The sequence below is a fragment of the Trichosurus vulpecula genome, chromosome 8 (assembly GCF_011100635.1).
Source record: "Trichosurus vulpecula isolate mTriVul1 chromosome 8, mTriVul1.pri, whole genome shotgun sequence".
In the NCBI taxonomy this organism is placed as follows: Eukaryota; Metazoa; Chordata; class Mammalia; order Diprotodontia; family Phalangeridae; genus Trichosurus; species Trichosurus vulpecula.
Window position 1 is genome coordinate 101,273,248 of NC_050580.1, and position 7,662 is coordinate 101,280,909.

Genomic DNA, 7,662 nt, shown 5'->3' on the forward strand with positions numbered 1-7,662 from the left:
AAGGAACGAAGGAAGGAAGAAGAAGAAAGAAGAAGAAAGAAAGAAAGAAAGAAAGAAAGAAAGAAAGAAAGAAAGAAAGGAAGGAAGGAAGGAAGGAAGAAAGAAGGAAAGTCAGGATTTTTATTACACAGAAAACCCAAAGAAGACCAGAATCACAGACAAGCAGGATAGCTTTAAAATTTATGGATTAAAATTATTAAACTATGTTATATTATAATATCATATCATGTATTTTTAAATCAAACTGTCTAATAGAGAGCTTCAGTTTCATATACAAATCTTTTTCTTTACCACTACATATATGGAAATTCCATTTTGTTTGGTGTCTATTAAATTCAGAATAAAATTTTATTTTAATTAAATAAGCCTGTGCCAGCAGTTCAGAAAGTTCCAGGCCCTAGGTCAGAACTCACTCTACCAGTGCCTGCTTCCTCATGAGACAAGAATGAAGTTTGTAAATGCCTATTTCTTCGCTAAATGTAACGTACTTCTGGTCCAGTGTCTTTTTGTTTTGTTTTGAAGTTATATTGATGTATTTTTTAAGAAAAATCTTTGTAATTTCTGAAAATACTTCTCTGCTCTCCTTTCCCCCAAACATCTCTCAGCCCTAGAATTCTGTCTTTCTTTGTAGCAAAAACATCAAGATAGTCATCTGATAACAGTGACTTCATCTGACAATGTATACAACATTCTTCCCCAACAGCTCCCTCCTCTCTGCTTAGAGAACAAAGAGATATTTCATTATCTGTTGTCCAAACTGATCTAATTTTTTCTTTTTTTTCTTTTTTCTTTCTTTTCTTTTTTTCTTTTTTGTCGCCTGGCTTTATCTTTTTTTTCTCACCTTGCCCTAATTCACAAGGCTGAAGTTGATTTGGGGATTTGCTTTCCTTTGTTTCTTTCTCACTCTCCTCCTTGGCTTTTATGTTCTAAATTGCCATTCATCAGCTTTACGTTCTACCTATGTAGAACGGCTCCCAGCTCTCCCAGGTGGCATCTGTTTCCTCCTGCTGCCTCTGATGATGGGTAGGCATCCACTCTGGCTTCTCCACCACTGGTGCCTGGAGCGCTGAATGAAAGATGCTCTTTTATCACTGGACCCTTTTTACCTTCTTTTTTTCTCCCATTTCTTATGAAAGTGTAAAGGTCTTTTTCAAAAGCAGCAAAATTATTCAAAACAATAACAACATTTTTTTTAAAAGTAGCCAGACTACAAAAATTATCAAGCATGCTCCGTCCTCTGCTCTTTATTCTTTTTAAATAGCACAGCACTGCACAGGAAGAAGGTCCTTCCATCTGATTGTGTTACTTTTTGCTGAGGTCAATTCTCTTAATGCCTGAGCTACTTCCCAGGAACAAGATATTCCCAATTCCCTCGGTATTCGCTCTTTTAGGCTGCAAAGCTACTACCAATTCCACTTTGACAAAGGGGGGAAATATGGATATGATCATTATCATATGTTAGAAAGACTGCACATTTCTAAGATTCCTACCACACATTATGAATATGGTTTCCTAGAATCATACAATGTTTAAACTGAAAAAAAAACTTTAGAGTCTTTCCTTACTTCTCATAGGATCTTGAACACTTACTTTACAAATAAGGAAACTGAGGCCCAGAGGGTCTATGACTTGTCCAAGATCACAAAGGTAGTAGGGCAGAAGAATAATAATTGTCAGTCAATCAACAGGCATTTATTAAGCAGCTCCCGTGTGCCAAACACCATGCTGAGTGCCAAGGATACAAAGAAAGGCAAAACACAAGTTCCTGCCTCAGTCTAATGAGGGAGACAGCATGCAAGCAACTATGTACAAAGAAGACAATCAATAGAGGGAAGGTGCTAGCTTTAAGAGAGAGCAGGAAAGACTTCTTACAAAAGGACTTTAACTCAGACTTGAAGGAAACCGGGACATAGAGATGGGAACGGAGAGAGTTCTAGCCATGGAGGACAGCAAGTGAAAATACCTGTCACAAATGATGAGAGAGTTCCATACCAATGGGTTTTGGAATTCAGGTTAAACTTGGAGAGGGGAGATGGAGTGTCTTCTTCTAGAAATACCAAGGAGGTCAGCATTACTGTATTGCAAAGTATACAGGGGATAAGGAGTAAGGTGTAAAAAGACTGGAAAGATAAGACTTGGCCATGTTATGGTGGGCTTTAAAAGTCAAACCGAAGATTTTATATTTTATCATGGAGGTAAGCGGGAGCCACTGTTAACTCTTTCAGGTCCCTTGGATACTCTAGAATAAATCATTGGTTCCATTTTTACCCTAGAAAAATCTAGAGCTAAATCTACCAAGCACAGATAGAGGCGAAGTTCCTGTTTTCCAAGGCCAACTACTGATTATATGTCAATTCACAGTCATCAGTCCAAGAGTCTGGTTGAATTTAGTTCAGAAAATGAAAAGGATAGTTATTTGTGGTATAGTAAACATGCCTGGTCTAATTCTAAGAGTCTCCAAAAGACATCAGATCAGGCTCTCCTCTTACGAATCCTGCAGATTCCTGCCTTGTGTCTTTCTACCAACTACAAATAAATGTCCCTTTCATTTCCCAAATTTAGTCTGCTGACTCGAATGGCTTTCTGATAAAGAATTGGAAAAATGGTAAACCACTTTGATTTGCTTCTGAGGTTCTCCAAAGGATGTTAGACCAGGCTCTCATCTTACAAAACTTGAAAGGTGATTCCTGGAAAACAGAATGAGACCTTGGATCCACATTATTGACTTGCATATGTTATCATTCCCCAGATGGAAAATAGTTTGGAAGCTCTAACATTTTATTGGAAGATTAAAATGACTTTAGTAGTTCACATAATCAGTGATAAATCTAGGACTCTTGCAAAAATCCACTAGCTTCACAATTCTTTCCAAGTCCCATTGTATTGCTGCTATTATCCAGAATGTACAGGAAAGGATTAATATCAGTAAGGATAGGGGTCCACTGATTACTCCACCCCACATAAAAGTAACTATCCTTGTTAGGTAAGAACACTTCTTTATTGAATTAATTAAGGAGAACTAGGTGTGGGTAAGGAACGTCCTCCTTGAATCAATCCTAAAGATATTTCAATTAGGTGCGAGAGAACATCTATTTCAGTTGAGTCTAGAACTTGGTCACATTCTCAAAAACTTGTTTAAAACTCAAGTCCAAAGCAAGGACAGATTTGAGGGTGTGGCCACAAAAAAGAAAGAACAGAGGTGGAGATGTTAAAAGATGAGCCAGAAGGAATGAGTATGTCTCCCCCTCCCCCTCTCAGCTCAGACCCTGGGTCCTTGGGCTGTTCTTTTTGTAAGGAAAGGGATAAAAAGTTAAAATGTTAAATTTCACAAGCACAAATCTCTGGTCACTAGTCTTTAAACACCATTGAAGAAAATACATTGGCTCTTCTAGTGGTGGCAAAGAATTGGAAATTGAGAGGATGTGTGTCAATTGGGGAATGGCTGAACAAGTTATTATATAAGATTGTGATGGAATACTATTGTGCTATAAGAAATGATGAAAAAACCTGGAAAGACTTATATGAAGGGGTGCAAAGTGAAATGAACAGAACTAGGAGAACATTGTACCCAGAAACAGCAATATTATATGATGATAAACTGTATTTTCAGCAATACAGTGATACAATATAATTCTGAAGGACTTGTAATGAAAAATGCTACCCATCTCCAGAGAAAGAACTGATGGAGTTTGAACGCAAATTGAGGATACCTTTTCTTTATTTTATTTTTCTTGGGTTTTTTTGTCTGTGTTTTCTTTCACAGCATGACTTACATGGAAATGTGTTTTGTATGACTATACATACGTAACCTAAAAAATAATAATAATAAAAATAAACTCCCTTGTAGGGCCCTCATAACAAAGTGTGTGGCTAAGATCTTAGGACTCAGAAGCAAGGATGCTATGCTAGCCAAGAGAATAAAGGTAAAAAAAAAGGTTGTTTTACATTTTATGGTTAGGGAAAGATTTTGATTCATATGATACCTTTGCAAAATGTGTATTTAATGATAACAACTGACATTTATATAGTGCTTACTATGTTCCACAGGTCAGGATAAGAAAGCACTTTACAATGATCTCATTTGATCCTCACAACAACCCTGAGAGGTAATTATTATCCCTTTACAGATGAGGAAATTGATGCAGCCAGAGGTTACACAACTTTCCAAGGTCACACAGCTAGCAAGTATCTGAGGCCAAATTTGAACTCAGGTCTTCCTGACTCTGGGCATCAGGTTCCATCCACTGTACCACCAAGCTGCCATTTATTTTTAAGTAAAGCTTCGTTGTCAATCTTTAAAAATTAGTTTAGTTAATTCTTTGTTTCTTTAGTATGTTTGTCCATTATAATTGAGATTATTCAATAAATGTTTGACTTTAAAAAATAAAAGTTACTGTGTTTACAACATAATAAAATGTGCTGTGTACACTTAAGGGTAGAATGAGGAAGAGTTACATTCTGTATTGGGTACCACTATACAAAAACACAAAGGTGAAAGTTATAATCTTGTGTATGGAGACCAAATAACACATCAGTTTGCCTGGAACAGAGAATGGGTGAAGTGGAAAAATATGAAATAAGATGGAAAAGGTAGATGGGAGCCAGATAGTAGTAGACTTTAAAGGCTGGTCTAAATATGTTATATTCTATTCTAGATACCACAGGGGACCACTGAAGATTTTTGAGTAGAAGAGTGATATGGACAGATTCGTATTTTAGGAGTATCTATTTGATGCCTTTAGAGAAGATGGACTGCAGTTGGAAGTAAATCCGTTGTTGACCAAGACTAAATAGCCATTTATCTACATTTCCAGCACCTTCTATAGTGTCTGGAACATAGCAGACCTCTAATAAATGTTTGATTAATTAATGGATGGATGTTTCAATTGAGGAAGAGATAGACTTGAGAAGGGGATATTATGAGGCTATTGGAATAGTTCAGGCAAGAGGTAACGGGGGCCTGATCTAGGGTTATGATCAATATAGATTACAGATAATCCAAAAGTCATTGACGTCCCTAACTTTGGAAAGTATAAACACATCCATACCAATGATATAGTTATAAAGATATAGATATAGATAAAGATAGCTATAGACAGATTAAGATACAGATATGGATATAGACATAGATATAGGTACAGATAGATATAGATAGCTATAGAAGCAGATATAAAGATACAGAGATAGAGATAGAAATTATAGATGTAGATGCAGATATAGACATGGATACAGATACAGATATAAATAGATATAGATATTGATGCCCATAATACTTATTCTTTCCCAGCACCTGACACTCTCTGGGTTCATTACTACCATTAACAAACTGGGTAGTAGCAGGAAGATATCCAGGGGTATGCTGGTAAATATTTAACAATTGGCTTGGGGTGGGGTGGGGGGAATGTACATACACATCACACTTTTTAAAGCTCAACATGCATGATTAACATTTTCTACATCACTTTTTAAAGTTTCAACAATTATCAAAATAATAAATCAAATTATGATTTGTAATGTTTGCAAATTCAGAGGTGTAAATGGTCGCATTGAAAATTTTACCTTAGGCTCTCGTGGGCTGGTTAGCTCTAGCACACTGCTGATTAGAAATCTCAAACTGTGGACAATCCCCAAAGGGGAAAATCGAGAATTTACTACATTTACATTTTGCTTTCATTTTGGGATTTCTCCCCTTCTTGGAAATTAGTACAATTTGCAGGAGAGTTTTCCAAGTGGTCTCTGCAGATTGGCACAAGAATTTGCATCAAGTTTTACAAACTGTATTATTCCTCTAGGGGCCTTCTGGGAGAATCCCCACTTATGACACTGGTGGTGAATAAAAATGGCAGGCTTTGTTTTAGGGGCTTCTTTTTTTTAACCGACCTTTCATGCCAAAAAGATCCCAAGAATCTAAATTTGGGGAAAGGATGCTGATGACTTTCCTTTCCAAAGCATCAAAGTGGGACAGACTAGATGTTCTGAGACTCTGGATTCCTGAGTGTTCGTTCAAGTAAGGAAAACAATAATTGCATAGCTACCCTGAGACTTTCTATGGCTTTGGCCTGACTGTCATTATAGGGGATTATGTTGTTATTCAATTACGTAATAGGTGGTTGCATAATTCACCCAATTGTATACAGATTTTTTGGAAATCCATTTTCCCCCATAAACAAGAGCATAATTTTAACCACAGGACCACTTACAATCTTCGCCCCTAAGCTGCCTTATTTGCATTTTTTCCCGACACAGCTTACATTTTTTTATTTACTTAATTGGGTGCTTTTTCGCATCAAGTCTGATTACCAATACAAATCCCCCACTTCCCCTACTACCATCCCCCATCATCTTACTTCTCACTCTTAATATCCCCATGCCTTTTTGCAATTAAAGGAAAAAAGAAAAAAAAAACTTGAAAACAAATCTCCTACATTAAGAAACAAAGGGAAGCTGATTGAGAAGTGATTTAGAGGAGTGTCGGTGAAGATCTGGGGCACTGGCTCCCTACCTGGAAGGCCATGTACTCAAGGCTCTCAGCTGTGGGATTTCACCTGCCCTTGCTGCTCTCTACTGAGAAGCTCTCAGACCCAGAGCCAGTAGAACAATAAACAATGGGAATTGAGAAATATTTTAGGTGGAAAAAGTATAGAATCTACTTTAAAATCCAGCAAGCACTCTCATCTACACACACACACACACACACACACACACACACACACACACACACACTTTTTTGGAGGCTGCCTCCTCCCATTAGAATGTGAACTTTTTGGCAGTTGCCACCCAGGAATTTCTCTTCCTTTATCCCCAGAAATCCATGGCCTTGTGATAGAACCACTGTCAGCCCCACTGCGGCCTATAACAGGGCTGTGCCTGGGGCAGGCACAGCCCGTGGGTCCTTGAGCAACAGGTTACAGCAGGAATTGATGACCCTAATGATGTCTAGGGACAAAGGAGTTTCTGCCTCCCCAGAGTCAGACAGTCTCTTCAAATGGGTTGGGACCATCCATGGGGGTAGCAGGCATAGTATATGAAGACCTAAGGTACAAGCTCTCCCTAGAATTCCCCAGTGGCTACCCACATAATGCTCCCACTGTGAAATTTGACATACCTTGTTACCATCCTAATGTGGACAATCAAGGCAATATTTGTTTGGACATCCTCAAGAACAAGTGGTCAGCTCTGTAGGATGTCAGGACCATCCTGCTATCTATCCAGAGACTGCTGGGAGAACCCAACATTAACAGCCCATTGAACACAGACACAGACACACACACACACACGCACGCACGCACGCACGCACGCACGCACGCACACACATGCTGCTGAACTTTGGACAAACCCCACAGCCTTTAAAAAGTATCTACTGGAAACCTACATGAAGCAGGTGACTAGCCAAGAGCCCTGACCCTGGCTGCCCAATCTACCTTCCTTCATCTTGCGTGTATGTGTATGTGTGTGTGCATCTATCTTTTTCCCTTCCTCATAAATGGTCTTCTTCCTCTTCTCTCATCTGTATAGGACTCTGAATCGTAGACTATTTTCCTTTTCTTTTTTTCTTAAACTCAAGTCTAGCCCTTCACATTAATGTATAAATAAATACTTTTGTTATTTTTAAAAAAAAGAACACGAACTTTTTAAGGGCAAGGGCCATGTTTTTTTTTTACC

General features: G+C 38.1%; 1 pseudogene; it reads left to right on the forward strand.

Annotated features, from left to right (window-relative positions):
* Window positions 1-6,872: 6,872 nt before the first annotated feature.
* LOC118830322 lies at window positions 6,873-7,402 on the forward strand (annotated as a pseudogene).
* Window positions 7,403-7,662: the final 260 nt, after the last annotated feature.